General features: G+C 41.1%; 1 protein-coding gene across 3 annotated transcripts in view; it reads right to left on the reverse strand.

Annotated features, from left to right (window-relative positions):
• Positions 1–22780, reverse strand: part of cyth1b (cytohesin 1b) — a 234285-nt gene that overhangs the window by 139797 nt on the left and 71708 nt on the right. Inside the window, exon 1 of one of the 3 annotated variants that reach the window (XM_060844857.1) lies at positions 21431–21621. The exons of the other annotated variants lie outside the window; for them this stretch is intronic. The gene's annotated coding sequence lies outside the window, so the exon portion shown is untranslated. Of the gene's footprint in view, positions 1–21430; positions 21622–22780 lie in introns of those variants that run through there. 3 annotated transcript variants of the gene reach the window in all.

A 22780-nucleotide genomic window follows, 5' to 3' on the forward strand; every position in this document is an offset into this window, starting at 1 on the left:
GCCCTCTGTCTTGAATTGAGTGTGTACAGCCCAGCAAGATCTTTGACTGTGTATTGGCACGTCATTGGTGACAAGATGGGAAAGAGAGTTCAAGACAAAACACAGCCTTGCAGCAATATAGCCATCATGCCAGATGGCACATCATCCTTCGGACACCGATATTTATATATGAAAGACCTTTACAGTTTAGTGCCAAAAGCCTTAGTTAAATCAAGAGCACTAATTAAGGTCCTTATTCTTTTCATGGGACTTTCTTGAATGTGACATGCTGCATAAGTTCACATTTGCTGTTTTCCCACCTGCAAGCAAGCCAGCCAGAGATTCTGGTCTACAGATTCAATGCAAGGAGTGACAATCCAAGTAAGGGAAAAGCTTGCTGGAATTTTTCCAGACGTTGAAAGAAGTGTCATTCCATTTGGAGAGATGAGTTGCGGAGGTATTTTAAGTCTTGACATATTGTGCGCAGAATCCAGATTAGGGAGAAGAGACTAGTGAGTGCCCTGGTCATGAGAGCCCCTTTATTGCTGAACTCATTGGGTAGGATGTCATCAGCTCCCACCTCGCCCATCAAAAGCTGTTTTAAGGCTTTTGTGATTTTGATAGAGATGGAAGCAACTCAGCGATATCATTACACAGTGAGGATCTTTAATTGAAGGAATTGCTGAAGTCCACTGTCCAATGAGAAAGAATCTCATGGGTACTTGTTTGCAGCGGATTGCATTTTGCTCAGAAGGTAGGTACCACCCCGTTTTATTTATTTAATTGAGAGATCACAGACCTTCACATCGACCTTCAGGTAATTTTTTTTTCGATGCCGAGTAGCTTTATTTTCAAGACAACTTTTTATCTCTCCAAGTTTGGCCTGTGCTTTTTTGTTTTACACAATTATATATATGGTGCTTCTTGCTGGTAAGTTATTGTTAGATATGTAAGATCAGTATGTGTTATGCACTTTATCCAGGAACTTATAAATGTTTTGGATGTTGCATTTAAACCAGTCTGGTGCTTCCACTTAATGAATCCAAGGACCTCAAATGTTGCACTTCAAGTAACATTCTTTAAGTTTTTCCAAGAATATTGTCCTTGCTTCTTGGAAAAGATAAAGGAATCTCAATGGCAGATGCAATAAATCTTATATTTAAGTTAAGTTTTGGTTTAATAAATATGAATTTTCCAGCCTTTGGAAACATGATGCTCACTACTAAAGTCAGTCCACTAATTTAAAACTGGCAGAACTTCAAACATCAAATGCTCAGTTCAGTCCAGAAATCTAGAGTGTTGGTTATTGTCAATTCTTTCAAGCATCCTCCATTAACTTACACTGAGTACACATCACAGAACAACTTGGTAAAAACAAGGACTGCAGATGCTTAAAACCAAAGTCTAGATTAGAGTGGTGCTGGAAAAGCATAGCAGGTCAGGCAGCATCTGAGGAGCAAGAAAATCAATGTTTCGGACAAAAGCCCTTCATCAGAAATAGAGACCTGAATCCCAGAACAACTTCCCTAACTTCTTAATCAAACAGCATTCCTTGTGAAATTGAATGTGTCACCTTATACTTTTTGAACAGAGAATGTGAACATATCTGGTCTCTGCAGAATTGCAAAATATATTGTAAGATTGATGCATAAAAGTGCTGCAACATTATGAACTCTCTTGGATAGAAATGTTCTTCATTCAGTGCTAGCAATTGATTTAAGGCATAGAACTGTTTGACGCTAAGCATGCTGAATAAAGAATGCCTTTCGCTTAATTATCATGGTTTACAATTTGCACTTGGGTTTGGGTGAGGAAACTGTGGCGGTACCCATCTGCACTTTAGCACATTTTGCATTGCACAGCACGGCAATGGAAACAGAACTAGAAACAGGCCAGCTAATATCGGATAATCCAAAAAATGCCAGAAACGAAGGGTGGTTTACTTTGGAAAATTCTTTTGAACAGAGTCCAATTAAATAAAATTGCATAAAATTAACATATTCTCATCCCTACAACGTTCAAATAAAAATAAGGCAAATGAATCAAAGTCTTTGCAGTGGATGATTGTGTTCTGGTTAAAACAGGGAGTTTCTGGTTAATCTCAGGGAGTCCCTCTCTCACTGCAACTCCCAGGTACTCTATGCTACTTTCTCCCCACCCCTACCGTCCTCTCATTTATCTTTCTACCCTTCAGGCTCTCTGCCTGTATTCCTGATGAAGGGCTTTTGCCCGAAACGTGGATTTTACTGCTCCTCGGATGCTGCCTGAACGGCTATGCTTTTCTAGCACCACTCTAATCTAAACTCTGGTTTCCAGCATCTGCAGTCATTGTTTTTACCTTCTGGTTAAAACATTCACTTACCATATTGCTTGGAACAAACTCATTGTTCAGTCTTATCAATGTATGTTCTCATTTTGATCTATGCTAAATGGAGGATTGGTGATATTATTCCAATGAATGTTGGCTTGTAGGGTATAGGATGACAGTAGTTTCTGCTGAGTAGAATTACAGATATAGCTGTATTACAAAGAAGAGTAGCAGAAGCATGGCAAAGGCCATTATGACTGGCATTCTAGCATGTAATGACCATTATCAAGATTGATCAGAAGTGATACACTTACTGGTAGGGTCCTGGTAGTGTTGCTGAACAAAGAGACTGAAATAACTCCACGAAGGCTGGTATCCCATCAAGTCACCCTTTATTTACATATATATAGTACATGACTCTGACGCAGATAGCACAGAACCAGCTCCTAGAGTGTGCAGAACTCTTGGTATTCCTGTTTGTATCTGTCAGGAGAAAGTGGGAATGCAGATGCTGGAGATCAGAGTCAAGTGTACGGTGCTGGAAAAGCACAGCAGGTCAGGCAGCATCCGTGGGCACGAGAATCAACGTTTCGGGCATAAGTCCCTCATCAGGAACGAGGCTTGTGTGCTAGGGGGTGGAAGAGAGCTGAGAGATAAATGGGAGGGGGTTGGGGGAAGGTAGCTAAAAAGATGGGTAGATGAAGATGGGGAGAAAGTGATAGATAGGAGATGAGGGTGGAGCGGATCGATAGGGAAGACAATGGACAGGTGAAGAGGGCAATGCAGAGTTGGAAGGTTGCGTCTGGGAATAAGCTGGGGGAGGAGAAAGGGGGAAACTGGTGAAATCCACATGAATTCCGTGTGGTTGCAGTGTCCCAAGGTAGAAGATGAGGCATTCTTCCTCCAGGCATTGGGTGGTTAAGAATTGGTGCACCCACGAGGAGATCGGACAGTTCATCAACTTCACGAACACCTTGCACCCAGACCTCAAGTTCATCTGGACCATCTCAGATACCTCCCTCCCCTTTCTGGATCTCTCCATCTCAATCTCCGGCAACCGACTAATCTCACACATCACCTACAAACCCACCGCCTCCCACAGCTACCTTGAGTACAACTCCTCCCAATCCGCCTCCTGTAAAAATACCAACCCTTATTCCCAATTCATCCATTGCATCAGTTTCCAGGAAGACCAATTCCGCCATAGAACATCCCAGATGGCTTCCTGCTTCCAAGACTGCAACATCCCTTCCCACCTGGTTGATGGTGCCCTCCAGAGCATTTCCTCCACTTCCTGTACCTCCACCCTTGAACCTCTCCCCTTCCAATGCAACAAGGACAGAATCCCATGGTCACCTTCCACCCTATCAATCTCTCTTTCCATCGCATCATTCTCTTCAGTCACCTACAAACAGACCCCACCACCAGGGCTATACATCCTTCCTCCACCCCTATCAGCATTTCAGAGAGACCATTCCCTCTGCAAACTCCCTCGTCAGGGAAATACCTAGACAGGGGATGAAACGCCTGCAACACAAATTCCCAGCTCGGCGAACAGAACCACAACAACGAGCACCCGAGCTACAAGTCTTCTCACAAACTTTGAAGATCCACACCCTCTAGCAGCCCACACCGCACTCCTAGCACCCTGCCCTGCCACCCCAAGAAGTGCAAACCCTGTGCTCACACCTCCCCCCTCACTTCCATCCAAGGCCCCCCAAAGGATACTTCCACATCTGGCAGAAATTTACTTCCACAAATGTCATCAACTTTATCCGTTGCACATTGTGGTCTCCTCTACATTGTGGAGACAGGATGCCTACTTGCAGATCATTTCAGAGAACATCTCTGGGACACCCGCACCAACCAACCCCAATGCCCTGTGGCTGAACACTCTCATTTCCACCTAGGGCACGCAGGTCCTGGGCTTCCTCCATCACAAAAACCCTAACCACCCAGAGGAGGAAGAATGCCTCATCTTCCACTTGGGACCCTGCAACCACACAGGATCAATTAGGATTCCTCATTCCCCTATACCCACCTTATCGCAGTCCCACCCTTCCAACTTGGCAATGGCCACTTGACCTATCCATCGTCCTTCCTATCTATCCGTTCCACCCTCCTCTTCTACCCATCATCTTCTGTCCCACCTTCATCTACCTATCCCATTCTTAGCTAGTTTTCCTCCAGCTCCACCCCCTCCCATTTATCTCTCAGCACCCCCACCCCGGCCCACACGCCTCACTCCTGATGAAGGGCATATGTCCAAAACATTAATTTTCCTGCTCCTCGGATACAGCCAGAACTGCTGTGCTTTCCCAGCACCACACTCTCGACACTATTAATGCCTGTCAGCCAAGATTTCCTGATTAGGCCAGTCAACCAGGTCCAATCAGGGAACTCATTCTATGAGATCCACCTAGCTAGCCAATTTCCAACCACTACAGCGATATTGGGTACAGGTTCATAGTTCCTTGAAAATGGAATCACAGGTAGACAGAGTAGAGAAGACTGCATTTGGTACGCTTGCCCTTATAGGTCAGTGCATTGTGTATAGGAGTTGCAATGTCATGTTACAGCAGGTAGAGGACATTGGGTTAGGCCACTTTTAGAACACTGCATTCAATTTTGATCTCCCTGCTACAGAAAAGATGTTGTTAAATTTGAAATGATTCAGAAGAGATTTACAAGTATGTTGCCAGGGTTGAACTGTTTGAGCTATAGAGAGGCTGAATAAGCTGAGGTTATTGTCCCTGGACTGTTGGAGGTGGAGGGGTGACCTTATAAAAGGTTTATAAAATCATGACAGGCATGGATAGGGTGACTCACCAAGGTTTTTTCCCCCCAAAGTAGGGGTGTCTAAAACTAGATAACATAGGTTTAAGTTCAGAGGGGAAAGATTTAAAAGGGACCTAAGAGGCAACTTTTTCACGCAGAGGGTGGTGCTTGTAGGGAACAAGCTACCAGATGAAGTTGGGCAGGCTGGCACAATTAAAGCATTTAAAAGGCATCTGGGTGGGTACATGAATGGGAAGGGTTTCAAAGATGGGCCAAATGCTGGCAAATAGGACTAAATTAATTTAGGATACCCGTTTGGCATGGATGAGTTAAATCAAAACGGTCTGTTTCCATGGTATATAACTCATTGATTCTATGAAATTGAATTCCTGACTATATCTGATAATATCCCTTTTGAACAAAGTCTAAGCATCTACGTAATAGTATTTCCATTCTGGTGATTATTTTTGGATATGATTAGATTCCCTACAGTGTGGAAACAGGCCATTCGGCCCAACCAGTCCACACTGACCCTCCAGGGTGTAACCCATCCAGACCCATTTTCCCTATGATTAATGCACCTAACACTATGGGCAATTTAGCATGGCCAATTCACCTGGCCTGCACATTTTTGGACTGTGGGAGGAAACCGGAGCACCCGGACAGTGCCTGAGGCTGGAATCAAACCTGGGACCCTAGTGCTGTGAGGCAGCAGTGCTAAACACTGAGCCACCAAGCCACCCCTGTTTCACTTCATAATTTTGGACAGCTCAGTGGCTAGCACTGCTGCCTCACAGTGCCAGGGACCAGAGTTTGATTACAACCTCTATTGACTGTGTGGAGATTGCACATTCTCCCAGTCTCTGCGTGGGTTTTTTCCGGGTGCTCCAGTTCCTCCCACAGTCCAAAGATGTGCAGATCAGGCGAATTGGCCATGCTAAATTGCCCATAATGTTAGATGCCTTAGTCAGGAGTAAATGTAGGCAATGGGTCTGGGTGGATTACTCTTCAGAGGGTCGGTGTGGACTTGTTGGTCTGAATGGCCTGTTTCCACACTGCAGAGAATCTAATCTAAAAAGATTGTGGTGCCCTGAATGTCACAAATGTTTCTGTGAGGTATGTTATATAACACAGGGGTGTTACAAAGCAGATATTGCTAACGTGCCATTGATTTTTTTTTACTGTTTTATTATGAGGTTAGTGAAGTAACAAAAAAGTTGCCTGTTTTTAATGAATTTGAATTTTATTTGTAAGCACATTGAACCAGCATCATGAAAACACAACACTATTGAACACACACCACCAAGTTATTCTGATTAAATATCCCACTTCTCGGAATTTGTTGAAACTATACAAAATCAGAATCAAGTTCTCAAGTCTCTCGGAGCCTTCTAGGATTTTACCATGATTTGTTCTGTTTAAATAAATTTATTTAAAATTGATTCCCAGGTCAGGGCAGCACGATGACTGTTACACGAATCACTGTTAATTCATTGTCCAAAATTCTGGAATACCCAACTAAATGTAATTGAGAGATCTCGGCCATGACAAACACTTGGTTTATATAAAAGGCTTAACATTAGCCATTCCTTTTTATGAAGAACAAATCTTAAAAATCATTTCCCTCAAAGCATTTAAAGACATTATTTGTTATGACCCATAACGCATGACCCTTATTTTCTGTTTATACCCAAGAGACAAACAAAGTACAGCTAATGTTGGAACTTCCTATTTAGTCTGGAGTTGAGGGAATTGTTTGCACACTCATTAGCGTATGTTGGTTGTTGAAGCTCAGGAGGGAACAAGATGTTTCAAATCCGTCTCTGTAACATGTGACACGTAACATCATTAAACTCTGCTTCACACACGAACCACAAATTTCCCAGAATTCTGATATTCCTACACATGTAATTTTTGGATAACACCTTTGTAATCTCACTTTGGGTGCTACTCTGCCAAATGATTGGCTTGGAAATTCACCTACGTGGCAATTCTGAATAACAGGAAATGGAGACGAGGAGAGATATCAAAGAATGCACAGTAATCAACCTAGTATGACACGGGAGTGGTTCAGGAGAAATTGTTTTTTGTTTATCAAACTTCACTTTTCATTCTCATCTGTTTTTGTAGTTTAAACCCAAAAAATGATGTGGATAATGTAAATTCCCATGAAAGGGATTTTAAAAATGTACTGCAATTTAATTCTGTACGTTGTCTTCCTTTGCCATCCCGTGTATTAGTACAACTGGGTTCCAGAAATGTTGCGACTATAAACAATTTTAATGGCTTCATATTGGAAACAAAGGAAGAATCTGATTGTTTTTTGTAGTCAGTCCACTTAATAAAACTTCCAACTACCCTTTCAACCCATTAAATTTCCAACAGAATACCAAGCTTTCAGTTGCGATTTTTGACTATTTTGCTTTCAACCCAATGGGTTTATTATTGTATCTACCTCCTGGGATCCTTTCAAAACATTCGTGCTAGAAATATTTACTTTTTTCAAGAAAGGAATCTGCTGAGAATGTCTTTTCCTAGAGAAACTAATGTTATAATACATAGTAAGCAACATATTCTTTACAGACCATAACAATTCTCTAGATCTCTATGATAGTACTCCCACACACACCCAAGGGTAACTTTATCTAAATAGTCTTAACTCTGTAATGTGCAAGAATGATTTTGTTCGGTTGTATTTGCCACAGAAATAAATGGTTTAAAAATCAAATCCCAAGAAATTTGTAATTTACAAACCTGAGAGTTATGACAGCACTTTAGCAAGAAAGCAAGCATATGAAAGGTTACTTTTTTTTAAGGTGAAACATTAATAAGAGTTCTGTTGTATATTTACTAACAGTAAAAATGTTATACACAGGGGAGTGACAAATTGGCTATCTAACCACTCAAACCTGTGCTGTCATTCCAGGTCATGAAGTATATCAAGCTCTGTCCTGAGCTTGATATACTTTCAGAGTCTTCAAGTTAAGACTTACAAAGATCCTGAGAGAAGATGATCCTCCTCATCTCAATTCTACATGGCATACCTTCTTTTTCAAGAGTCATCACGGCAACAGACCCTTCGGTCCAACTCTGAGAAAATGAGGACTGCAGATGCTGGAGACCAGAGTTGAAGAGTGTGGTGCTGGAAAAGCACAGCAGATTAGGCAGCATCCGGGGAGCAGGAGAATCAACATTTCGAGCAGACGCTCTTCATCAATCTCATTCCTGATGAAGAACTTGTGCTCAAAACGTTGATTCTCCTGCTCCTCGGATGCTGCCTTATCTGCTGCGTTTTTCCAGCACCGCATTCTTTGACCCTTCATTCCAACTTGTCCATGCCAACCAGATACCTTAAATAAATCTAGTCCCATTATCCAGCATTTAGCCCATATTCCTCTAAACCCTTCCTATTCATATACCCATCCAGATGCCTTTTAAATTTTGTTATTGTACCAGCTTCCACTACTTCCTCTTAGAGTTCATTCCTTCCATGAACCACCCTCTGTGTGAAAAAGTTGCTCCTGAGGTCCCTTTTAAAACTTTCCCCCTCACCTTAAACCTATGCCCTCTAGTTTTCGACTCTCCCACCCCAGGAAAACAACCTTGCCTATTTACCCTATCCATGCCCCTCATGATTTTATAGACCTCTATAAAATGACTCCTCAGCCTTGGACACTCCAAGGAAAATAACCTGGATCTATTCAGCCTCTTGCCATAGCTCAAACCCTCCAACACTGGCAACATCCTTGTAAATCTTTTCTGAACCCTTTCGAGTTTCACACATTTTTCCCAAAGCTGGGAGACCAGAATTGCATGCAGTATTCCAATAGTGGCCTAACCAATGTTCTGTATGGCTGCAACATGTCCTCACAACTCCGATACTCAATGCAATGACCAATCAGAACATAACATACTTATGTTTTTATACTCAGTGCACTGACTAATAAATGCAAGCATACCAAATGCCTCTTTACTATCATATTTACCCATCTGTAACTTTGTTACTCTGGTTCTACACGCAATAGCTTTTTTGCATTTTCTGTGACTATCCCATTAAGAATTTTATAAGATTCCATGAGATTGGTTCCATTGAGGTTCATCTAAACACCAGAGAATACAAGTTCAGACTTCTCCGTCACTCCTCATAAGACAGCCTCACAATTCCAGAAATCAGTCTGGTTAAACTCCCCCTGTAGCAAGAATATCTTTGCTTAGACATTGGGACAAGAACTATATATAACAACCTTTCCATGATCTCACCAGTGCTCTATACAACTGAAGCAAACACTCCTTGCTCTTGTACTCAAATCCTCTCATGATAGAAACTGAAATACTGTTTGCCTCCAGCACTGCTGTTGCATTTGTATGTAAGCTTTCAGTGTCAAAAAATACCTAAGCCCCTTTGGACATCAACACCAATCGCACACCATTTAATACATACTCTGTATCTTCATTCCTCCAACAAAAGTGGATAACTTCACCCTTACTAATTCAATAAAAATCTTGAATTAAGAGTCTAATGATGACCATAACAACAGATTATTGGGAAAAAAATACGTAGCTCACTGATGACCTTTAGGGAAGATAACTGCCATCTTTACTTAGTCTGGCCAACATGTGACTTCAGTACGACAGCAATGCGGATTAACCTTAATTGCCCTCTGGTCATATTGATGCTCAGACATTCAGTCATGGCCATGGAGTAGGAGGCTCAAAGGACTGAGTGGCCTACTCCTATTCTTTGTTCACAAGTTCATATGGCTCATTTAGTGTATCTTTAGATTAGATTATATTATCTACAGCGTGGATACAGGCCATTCGGCCCAACAAGCCCATACCGACCCTCTGAAGAGTAACCGACGCAGACCCATTTCTCTTTGACTAATGCACCTAACACTATGGGCAATTTAGCATGGCCAATTCACCTGACCTGCACATCTTTGGATTGTGGGAGGAAACTGGACCACCGAGAGGAAACCCATGCGGACACAGGGAAAATGTGCAAACTCCACACAGACAGACAGTCACCCAAGGCAGAAATTGAACCTGGGTCCCTGGCGCTGTGAGGCAGCAGGGCTAACCACTGAGCCACTATGCTGCCCCTATTTTCTGCTTTCTGTTTGTTAACCAATCCTCAGTCCATGCTAATATACTACCCCCATCCCATGCACTTTGATTTTGCTTACTAACCTCCTGTGTGGATTTCCATCAAATTTCTTCTGAAAATCCAAATACACCATAACTATTGATTTCTCCTGATCAGCTTTACTGGAAACTCACTCAAAAAATCTCTCAGGTTTTCCACTTCGTAAATGTATGTGGATTCTGTCCAAGCAAATAATTATTTTCAAAGTATCTAGTAATAACATCCTCTATAATAGATTCTAGTATTTCATCTGTTGACGTCAGGCTAACAGGTCTGCGTTTTTTTTCCCTTCTTTCCTAAACAGTAGAGTTATTTTTACAACCTTCCAAAATGTAGAAGCCACAGCAGAATTAATGAAATTACGTATAATGCACAAAATTAATTTATAAAATGATATGCCACAAGTTTGACACAGACCAATGGCATTAGAAGAATAGCAGCACTTACATTTATATAAACAAAGGTAAATTTGTTATAGTCCCAGTGAATCACATGGCTGCTCTTTCATTTGACAGAAACAATTGGTGGTGGTTTAACCTGAGGGCCGCCACACCTCAGACAAGAGGCGGAGGTTGAGAAGGAAACACCTTCATGGTGACCTCAGCAATTATGGAAATTGAGCTCACACTGTTGGCATCACTCTATCACAAACCACCTGTCCAGCCAACTGAGCTAACCCATCCCATCAAAAGCATAGTTTCTTTGAAATACAGTGATTGCTGATGTACAGGCAAATGTCACACGTATTTTGCATGCATCAGCAAATGAGTAATCAGGTAACCTACATAGTGATTTTGCTTGCAGTACAGGGAAAGCTCTTTCTTTTCTGACCATACAATTGTACCTTCAACACTAGCTTGAACGAACAATGGAGCCTTGATTTAGTGTGTGCATTTGGACAATCCATCATTTTCTAATTATTGCGGTGGATCATCAAATGAGTTACACAATGGCACATCTGCACAGAAGGGAGACTGGGAAACCAGTAGTGTGGAGAATTCAATAATTTGGGTACCAAGCATTTTAGGGGGAGAGAGAGTGATCCACCAGCAGCTGTGATTTGCCATGGTTCCAACGACTGGCAGAGAGAGATATGACGTTCCGAAGGCAGATTTTAGGAAGCTAGGAAAGGAATGTACAAGCAGGACCTGACAGACAGTAATGGTTACTCCCATTGTCACGCACCCCAGTGAGTATAGCAATATCAGGATTGGACAGGACAAATACATAGCTGGATCTATAGGATGACGGGTTTTAGATTCCTGGGAGAGTAGAACCAGTCTTGGGGCTTTCTATAGGCTTGCACCTGAACAGAAATGGGAAACATCCTTTTTGAGTTGGTTTATTTTGTCTATTGAGGAAGGTTTAAACTAATTTGATTAGGGTTGTGAACTTGAAGATAACAAGAAGGAAAAAAAATGTGAACAAAAAGTTGGGTGACACAGATGATATTAGAGTAAGGAGTCTTAAGATATATGTTGGGTCCAGAATAAGAGGGAATGTAATGAGGGTTTAAGTCAAGTTTACAATGGCTGTGTGTGTACACAATGAGTTGAAAGTAGCTATGTGAGTGTATCATGCTGTGGTTATATTAGAGACCAGTTTCAAAAAATATTCCAAGATACCAACTATGAAGAAAACAAAAGTGAATGAATGGCAATGTATTGCTTTAGGATAATATTACCGATGGCAGGGTGGGTGATGAAAGCATAAGGCATAGGTGATGCCAGCTTTATAAAGAGGCAGCAAGTACAAAAATAAAGTTATGATCAACCATAATAAACGTCAAATTGAGTACGTGTTCAGTTCCAAGTATACACTTTAGGATGGATGTCATGGATCATACATTTTTCCTCTCTACATATGAATGTAACAAAATTGCAACTTAATAATCTACTTGAAGACTTAGAGTTCACGCCCACTTATTTTGATAATATGCAACTCCTGAACAGGAATCTTTATTTGCAAAATTATGGGGTATCTAAACAGAGTTAATAGGGAAAAACTACTCCTATTGGCAGAATGCCCAAAAACCAGAGGCTCCTTTTTAAAGTGATGGACAAAATCACACAAAGGTAACAGGAGGAAAATATTTCTTCTTAAAAATGCAGCTGTTGGTATCTGGAATGCAGCACCTGAGGATACAGCAGAGGCATGTTCAAGTGCAGCTTCAAAATGGAACTGGTAAATGGGCAAGGAGAAAGACCAGCTGACTCTAACTTACAGATATCAGGCATAGACCTGATGGATTAAATAACATCTTCTGTGTTGTAAACAATCTATGAATCTATGAGCAAGCCCTGGAACAAAAAACTTAAATTCTTTGTCTCAAGCTGTGATGAAGCAGAACTTAATGAAACATCAAGACTGTACAGTATTTGTCTAAACATTGTTGAAATTCTGCATTTCCATCTTTATGTCTTAGGATTAATATTGAAAGGTTACAGATTCTCAGTTGGATATCTTGTCTTTGAACTACCAGCAAAAAAATACTCAAATCTCCAGAAAAGGTGACCACCTTGCCAACAACTTTTTGAAAATGCTTTTCTGAAAAAAACCCAGAGCATTGCGAACCACTTTGTAATCTCTGATTTCTGAACAAACTATCCCATAATACTCATCACTTCATTCAGAAAATGTTGTCGACCATAATAGGTAGCACACAAATGTTTTCAGTACAGGATCAAGTTCAACACAAAATAATGTACCACTTTTAACTACTGTACTAATAATTGTTAGTCTGTCAGATATGTAGATTAAAAGGAGGAATCAAAGGTGGCAATGATTAAAGCATACTAACACTTTGCTACATTAGTATATATTTAATAATTGTTGAAAAGATGTTCAGTGACAAATATGAATGCCCTAATCCTATGCCAGTCTGCCACCTATTGTCCAGCAAACTGCTCAACCAGTTCACGTACTGACAAATTAAAAACCACTGTAATGAGCCTCAAGTAGCCTTGAAAGATACAAAATTTCTGATGTTTACTATCAAAATATCTACCTAATTTATAGTTAATATTAACCTCATTTAGGTGACGAAGATTCAGAAATAAAATCAAGAAAACAACTTGCACAGTGTAGTCTGTCACAACAGAGGATGTCATAACATGTTTTACAATGATGAGCAATTTATGAAGCATAGTCTCTGTCGTAATGTAGGAAATGCAGTAACCAATTCAAGCACAGCAAGATCCAGAAAGAGCAATTAAATAGATAGTCAGGTCACCGATTTGTCATCTCACATGATGCATAAATGTTGCACAATACACTGGGTGAACTCTCCTGCTCTTCTTTAACTTGTGGAATTTTTTTGATGACCAATAAAGGAAATAAACAGGGCCTCTGTGTGATGTGTATTAAGATATGAAGAATTCAGCAATGAACAGGAGATCATGAGTGCCATTAAAATCAAAAGCCAAGTACAAAACACAATTTCTTTTCTAGAAATACAGAAAAATCATTACTTCAAACATACACCCCAAGACAAGTATGCTTTCAAAAAAAAACAAGTAGCAAACAAAACTCAACAAGACTAAAAGACAAAGTTACTATTATTGCATTCAATTGAACTAAATGTTTGCTTGTGCTAGTAAATTGAATTGGACTTAAATTTGGTCAAAAGTTCAGGTGCAGATAGCATTTGCCCTCAGACATTCATTCATAATGGACATCACGTTCTGTCAGTGCATAAGTAAAGGAGACAGAGTGAATATTCTGTGGTTAAGCCTACACAGACAAACTGAAAATAACGGTTATTGACCATAACGGTCCAAAGGTGGTTTTGCATTTTTGGTAAACTATAGACAGTATGCATAAAAGCAGCATTTGTTCTGGTTTGTTTTTGAAAATGAATTATTTTGGTTTTTAAAGCAATAAATGTAAATTAAATATTCTGCAGTGTGTCTTTTGTAGTCTTTAGGTTGTGTTATAGTCAAACAGGGAGCTGCAGATGGCAGGATACTATAGTCACAGCATTCTGGATTTCCAAATGGTGACTTGAATCATTAAGTGAATTAATTTATCCTGTCACAATTATAATCTCCCTCTATATTTGAAATGGCTTGTGCTGCACACATCAAGGTCCACAATGTCAAGGGCTCTGGCCCGAAACGTCGAATTTCCTGTTCCTTGGATGCTGCCTAACCTGCTGTGCTATAACCAGCAACACATTTTCAGCCACAATGTCATATGCCAAACTGCTCACATTAACAAGGACATATTTGTTTCTGACATTCCCCACACAGGTTCATCATGACCAATGGCTCCATGGAGGAACCAATGTGTCAGCAAGTCCAGAACCAGCAGCAACTTCTTGCATCAGCCAAATAGCCTCTGGATAAAGATGCTGCAGCTGAAAGTCCCTTCATGATGTGTAGGTGCTACAGGAGGCCCAGAGTCTATCGTCCTTGATGCCATTTCACAGCATCACTGCAGAATGCCAATGTCCCAGGGCACAGTCACAAATCTCTGTAATTGATGGATGTGCAACTTGAAGGAGTTGGTGGCCCAGTGGCAACTGTTCTTTTTTTATATGCAAATCACTGGTTGCTTCTAAGTTTCCACCAGGAACTCTCCCACAGATATATCAAGACTGTTACGGAGATAGTTTGCTAGAGTGTCAACATCCTTTCTCCCCAGCACACCACCCTCCTCACCCACCTAACATCTCTCCCCACCACCACCCCCCAACACATTGCATAAACGCTGCCATTTTTTCTCAGCTCTGATGAAGAGTCATCTAGACTCAAAACATTATCTTGCTCTCTCTCTCTCTCCATGGATGCTGTCTGACCCGCTGTGATCTCCAGCGGATTTTGTTTTCAGCTGTTAGAGATCACACTGCTTCATGTTTCCTTGCGATGAGATTCCATGGTGCTGCATCCCAGGCAGGAGGATTTGCTGACATAGCTGGCTTCGCACAAGTGAAGGGCACTGCAAATTGTACACATTGTAGAGAGTGCCATATCATAATGCAGGAGAAAATGAGGACTGCAGATGCTGGTGATCAGAGCTGAAAAAGTGTTGCTACCTGGATGAACTGAGAGATAAAGTGAGACAAAATCAAACCGCACTTGGCTTTGAACAGTTAACTTGAAGCTGTCCTCTTATCTTTGATAGTTGCATTAATTTGAATCTAAGATATTGAGAAAAATAATCTTGCATATTCCCAATTCTTATGATCCTAGTGATCACAAAAAAAACTGTTGAAACTTCAGCTGGTCTGGCAGCATTTGTGAAAAGAAAGCAGATTTTATGTTTCGGGGTCCAATGACCCTCGTTCCGACCTGTTGAGAATATAGCCCAAGATTTATTATTAACAGACATTAGGCTGACTACTTTGAGGTTAAAAAAAAACTCAGAAATAGAAACATTTCAAAGTTATTCAGAAGAATACTCCTTGGATTAGAGCATTGCAAAGTAGTAATGTGCTGCATTTGACCAACTCTCGTTTAGGATTACCCTGTGATGTTGATAGAGGAAAAAATGCAAAATTGGATAACTATAACATGCCCTAGACCTGATACATCTCATCTTCACAAGTGAAATGGAATTAAAATTGCTATCTACAAGACATACTGCAGAAACTTAACAAAGTTCCTTAGATAACATCTTCTGGACCTACAACCATTTCCACCTCAAAGGACTAGACCAGCAGCTACTTAGGAATAACATCACCTCAATGTTGTCTTCCAATCCACTCACCATCCTGACTTGAAAACATATTTCCATTTTCAGTGTTGGGTCAAATTCTCAGAATTTACCTCTTAATGGCATTGTGGGTCTACCTACAGAAGTTCATTAAATCATTTCACCATGACCTTCGAGTACAATTCAAGGGTAATAAATGTTAGCCCAATCGGCGACATCCATCTCCCATAGGTGAATAAAAAATTAAAATAAAACTTGCAAAGAGAGGTACATTATGTGCACATGATCTCAGAATACATTGCAATGAAGGGGGCGACTTGGATAAACTGCAGAATTGGGCTGAGAGGTGGCAAATGGAGTTTAATGCAGTCAAATGTGAGGTGATGCACTTTGGGAAGAATAACAGGAAGGCAGAGTACTGGGTCAATGGAAAGATTCTTGGCAGTGTGGATGTGCAGAGGGATCTTGGAGTCCATGTACACAGATCCCTGAAAGTTGCCACCCAGGTTGATAGTGCTGTCAAGAAGGCATTCGTAGAGGGATTGAGTTCCGGAGCCGCAATATTATGCTGCAACGACACGAGTTGCAGCCACATTGTGGAATATTGCGCACAGTTCTGATCGCCATATTTCAGGAAGCATTGATTTACCAGGATGTTGCCTGGTTCGGAGGGAAGGTCTTATGAGGAAAGGCTGAGAGACTTGGGTCTGTTCTCATTGGAAAGGCGGCTAAGAGGAGGTTTGGTAGAGACATAGAAGATGATCAGAGGATTAGATAGGGAAGACAGTGAAAGTCTTTTTCCTAGGAAGATGACATCAGCTTGTACGAGGGGGCATAACTACAAATTGAGGAGTGATAGGTTTAAGACAGATGTTAGAGACAGGTTCTTTACACAGAGTGTGATAAGGGCATGGAATGCCCTACCTGCCAATGTAGTCAACTCAGCCACATTAGGGAGATTTAAACAAGCCTTGGATAAGCACATGGATGATGATGGGATAGTGTAAGGGGACGAGCTGAGAATAGTTCACAGGTCGGCGCAACATTGAGGGCCGAAGGGCCTGTTCTACGCTGTATTGTTCTATGTTCTAACATCAACAATATTATGTAAAATCATGTGCTCACAAAATAGCAGATACTGCTATTGCAAGTGTTTGGGGAAATGACAGTATTTCCTGCATTGGTTGAAGAAAAAAGCAGAACTAAACATGCCAAAAGTATGAAATGACGAACAGGAAATCTGCTTGGACTTCTGAGATTAGGTTTTTTTTTTAGAAAAAGTTTAATCAAAATGGCAAAATTAAACAGGCAACTCCATGATGTTAATCAGCAGCAGCTTCTACAGGAACTCTCTTGGGTAAACTTTAAAACTTCATATTTTAACGAACCAAAACAAATTCAAACCAAATCCAAACAATGAACGAATACTCTGTTTCAAATCACCTCAAAAATTGATACAGGATAAAATTTCTGTTTTGTTAACCAGAGAATCCTCAAACAAAATTAAGATACCAGCTATCAATTTCTGGAAACTGACAATGAGCTCAATGTTCTGGAGACCAACTAAAGCGCTCTGAGCACTTTTCTTGCAGAAGTTAAAAATAATCAAGGTAATCAGTTTTGAAGTCATAGAGATGTACAGCACAGAGACAGACCCTTCAGTCCAAACAGATATTCCAACCTAATCTTGTCTCATTTGCCAACACTGGTCCGATGTCCCTCCAAACCCTTCCTTTTCATATACTCATCCAGAGGCCTTTTAAATGTTGTAATTGTACCAGTCTCCACCACTTCATGTTGCAGTTCATTCCATATATGCATCACCCTCTGCATGAAAATGTTGCCTCTTAGTCCCTTTTATATCTTTCCCCTGTCACCCTAGACCTAAGTCCTCTAGTTCTGGACTCTCCCACCCCAGGGTAGAGACTTTGTCTGTTTATCCTATCCATGCCCCTCATGATTTCATAAACCTCTATAAGGTCACCCCTTAGCCTCTAACATTCCAAAGAAAACAGCCCCAGCCTGCTCAACCTCTCCCAATAGCTCAAATCCTCCAAACCTGGCAACATCCTTGTAAATCTTGTCTGAACCCTTTCAAGTTTCACAACATCCTTTCACTATGAAGGAGACCAGAATTGCAAGCAATATTCCAACAGCAGCCTAACAAATGTCGCATACAGCTACAACATGACCTCCCAACTCCTGTACTCATGTTCTGACCAATAAAGGAAAGCATAACAAACACCTTCATTATCCTATCTACCTGCCACTTCACTTTCAAAGAAAGATGAATCTGCACTCAAAGGTATCTTTGTTCAACAACACTCTCTAGAACCCTATCATTAAATGTATAGGTCCTGCTCTGAATTGCGTTTCCAAAATGCAGCACCTCACATTTATCTAAATTAAACTCCATCTGCCACTCCTCAGCCCATTGGGATCTTGATCAGGTAAGCCATTGTACGCTGAGGTAACCTCTTTGCCATCAACTACACCAATTTTGGTATCATCTGCAAACTTGCTAACTATTCCCTAAGATCACACCCAAATCATTTATGTAAATGACAAAAAGCAGTAGACCCAGCACAGACTCTTGTGGCACTCCACTGGTCACAGGCCTCCAGTCTGAAAAGCAACCGTCTACCACCACCCTCTGTCTTCTACCTTTGAGCCAGTTCTGTATCCAAATGGCTAGTTCTCCCTGTGTTCCATGAGATCTAACCTTGCTGACCAGTCTCCCATGAGGAACCTTGTTGAATACCTTACTAATGTCCATATAAATCACGTCTACTGCTCTGCCCTCAATCTTCTTTGTTACTTCTTTAAAAAACTCAATTAAGTTCGTGAGACATGATTCCTCATGCACAAAGCATGCTGACTACTCCTGATCAGTCCTTGTCTTTCCAAATACATATAAATCCTGTCCCTTAGAATATCCTCCAACAACTTACCCACCACCAATGTCAGGCTTACTGGTCTATGGTTCCCTGGCTTTTCCTTACCACCTTCCTTAAATAGTAGCACCACGTTAGCCAACCTCCAGCCTTCCGGCATCTCATCTGTGACCATCAATTATACAAATATCTTACAAAGAGCCCAGTACTCACTTCACTAGCTTCCCACAGTTCTCGGGTAAACTTAATCAAGTCCGGGGGATTTATCCACTTTGATGCATGTCACAACATCCAGCACCACCTCCATTGTAATATGGAAATTTTTCAAGCTGTCACCATCTATTTCCCTACATTCTATATCTTCCATGCCCTTCTCCAACGTAAACCCTGATGCAAAATACCCATTTAATGTTTCCCCATCTCCTGCAGCTGCACACATGGGCTGCCTTGCTGATCTTTGAGGGGCCATATTCTCTCCCTAGTTCCCCTTTTGTCCTTAATGCATTTGTAGAATCCCTTTGGTTTCTCCTTAACTCTATTTGTCAAAGCTACCTCATGTTGCCTTATTGCCCTCCTGTTTCCCTCTTAAATATACTCCAATTGCAGTTATATTCCAAAGGAGTCATTCAATCTCTCCGGTCTATACCTGACATATGTTTCCTACTTTTTTTTTTAAAATACCAAAACCTCAATTTCCCTAGTAATCCAGAATTCTCTAAGCCTACCAACTTTCCTTTCACCCAAAAATGAATACACTGTCTCTGGACTCTCGTTATCTCATTTTTGAAGGCTTCCCATTTTCCAGCACCCCTTTACCTTTATCTGCCTCCAATCAACTTTACCTTTCATTTTGTAGTATTTCAAAAGTCCACACAGCAACATGTATGTCAACCACATTAGATTAAATTGTAGATACATGGAGTTTAAGAGTGCATACACTAGGCAGCACAGACAGCATTGTTTACTCCAGGATGGTGCATGTACCAGTCCTCCTATCTGATATCAGGTCATGTGAGTGCAGTATATCTCAGAGGTTTGTCAACTGGGACATAGGCCAATCCTCCAGCATAGCCCTGGAGTCTCTGGGAACTAAAGATTTCTGCAGGACCAAGCTTTAATATATTCAGCAAATATTCAGGATGTGGTGGATGTGAAGGGGGCAAGGTTCAAGGGTCAGAATCAGGAGATCACTCAATGAAATATTCAGCAACAATCCAAGTGTAGCTGACAAACGTAGGTTGCATAAGCAATGTGAAGTTTGGTTTAATTAACGTACACATTCTCGTTCCGACTTCATGCCACAGGTACACGGCTTTCAAAAGTTATCTGACATTACATCTACATCCTTTCTAATACTAGGTCCCACAACTATCATACAGGTAACCAGCAGCTTCCCTGCTCAGGAAGTGAAGATAGTTATCTGAAGCATATCCTGTCTGCTATTCACCTCAAAAAACTGTATATTGCATGAAATAAATGTCTACATTGATTGCATCTTTTAATTTGAAGTAAACTCTATTCAAATGTGTGGCAATTTTATAAAAACAATAAATGCTAGAAGAGCTCAATGAATTCTTTGACCAGCTGAGATTTAGGTGAATTGTTCAGCTATAAAATATTTGCTATAGAATACATTTCTTTACATGAATTACAAAGGATTTATTTCAAGTTTACTTATCTGACAGCCCTAGAAATGCACTTGTGTTGTACAGCAGTGTGCAGGAAGTGTGGGCGTTATTTCAAGTCCAGATATGCTAGCCCTAACTTGGATTAAATGCATCTGCTGCTTTCCAGTGTTCATGCCACAGCTAGTCAAAATAATGAATACATTATTCAAGCTGGAATGTGAAACCTGTTGCAGGACCCTCCGCTCATTTTGGTCTATCTCAGTGCGACACATTTTAGCAGGCAAGAATGCCATTTAAAGGGATTAGGTCATTTTGCAACTTAATTTACAGCCGGTTTGCGCACAAGTGTATTGACAGACTGTCCAGAGAACCCAACGTTTCCTGGTGTAAGCCCATTAGCCCTTATTCATAGCCAAGACCTTCTGAATCCTCTGCAGCAGAGCAGGTATACAACTGTGGCCTCTGAGCAAGCTACCAACTAACACTTGCTGGCTGCCTGCCTTTCCTACTCTTGCACACTTGAGGCTTCAACAAAGTTAGTACAATCATGTCATTCCTTGCCAGTCACGATCAACACAAACAGCACATAGGTGGCCTCAGCCTCTTCCAACAGGACCATGCTATTTGGCACTGTATGTAATCATTATCTGAAAGAAGCAGGTAAAGATATAATTTTGACAGAATCAGCAGCTCATCAGACATGCATCCTCATCTTATTTCCCATTCATCAAGTCAAGACAGCTATAAATCAAGCCTTCTGTTCACAATCCTGTGTTTTACCCTATCAAACAAAGTCAAAAGCTACAGTCCTCGGAAATGGTTAGAGAATTTTCTTATCATGACAGAATAGCTTGGGTGTATCATGTGAGCTGTGGGGCAGTAACAGTTACAATAGTATTGAGCCTGAGAGTAAAGGAAGGGGTGGGGAGCGAGGTGCAGTGACTATCAGTGCACAAAGGGAGACTGGAGAGAGAAACATGGAGAGGGGTGAAGCTAGGGGCGTCAGGTACGTAAAGATAAGCTAAGAGAGCAATAGTCTTACCTTAACAACTTTGAGAAGGTTTTTGTAATGTGCGCAGCATTGCAGCCATTTCTTCGAAGCAAAGGTTGTGGCTTTAAAATCCTCTTTCCACTTCAGGCAAAGTTTATTGAGGGCTTCTATCCTCTGTGAAGGCAGAGAATCCCCCTCCTCTTACTTGAATTAAGGATGTCAAAGAATCTTGCTACTCTCTGTGCATTCTGCATCAATCTGTGTTGTGAAATGCATCAGAAACATGCAAACTCTAGCTCCCAAAATATGCAGGAAGGACTAATGCCCTAGGGCATGATAATTAGCAGGCAATACAAACATTACATGTTGCCTGGGACAACATTAACGCTTGCATGCAACATAGGCACCGCCCACAGCACATCAGTTTTTGGATACAGCCAGATCTTCAGTCTTTACGTTTAATTAAATTAATGCCAACAGTCTCCAATTCATTCCTATTCAAAACACCGTCCACTGTACTGTGCTCTTACACAAGCACACATTCAGACACTTAAGTTTCTCCTTTTGACCATTTTTAACCTCATTTGCAGGTGCAGAATTCCTCAGGTACTAGACTACAACTTCAATCTTAACAATTCAGATTGCGGTATATCTGATTAACAAACACGTGCTCCAACTGTGACACAAGCAAACAGGAGGAGAAACTAGAGATGTCTTTTTAATTAATCGTAATGGAATATGGGCATCATTGGCTAGGTCTAAATACAGTTAAAATTCAACTGCATTGTTTTGTGTCTGGTGCACATATAGATCAAAACAGATGAGGATGGTAGATTTCCTCCATGAATTAACAGGATTAGAGTTTGTCATTGTGGGATTTAGAGTCGTAGAGATGTACAGCACGGAGACAAACCTTCAATCCAACTCGTCCATACCAACCAAATATTCCAACCCAATCTGGTCCCACCTGCCAGCACTCAGCCCATATCCCTCCAAACCCTTCCAATTCATATACCCATCCAGATGTCTTTTAAATTGTGCAATTGAACTAGGCTCCACCACTTCCTCTAGCAGCTGATGCCATACATATACCACCCCTTGCGTGGAAAAAGTTGCCCCTTAGGTTTCTTTTATGTCTTTCCCCTTTCACCCCAAACCTGTGCCCTCTAGTTCTGGACTCCCTTATCCCAGGGAAAAGACTGTCTTCATTTATCCTATCCATTCCCCTCAAAATTTTATAAACCTCTATAAGGTCACCCCTCAGCCTCAGACGCTCCAGCGAAAACAGCGCCAACCTATTCAGCCTCTCCCTATAGCTCAAATCCTGGCAACATCCTTGTAAATCTTTTCTGAACCTTTTCAAGTTTCACAACATCCTTACAATAGGAAGGAGACCAGAAC

Source organism: Hemiscyllium ocellatum, chromosome 25, assembly GCF_020745735.1.
Source record: "Hemiscyllium ocellatum isolate sHemOce1 chromosome 25, sHemOce1.pat.X.cur, whole genome shotgun sequence".
Lineage (NCBI taxonomy): Eukaryota > Metazoa > Chordata > Chondrichthyes > Orectolobiformes > Hemiscylliidae > Hemiscyllium > Hemiscyllium ocellatum.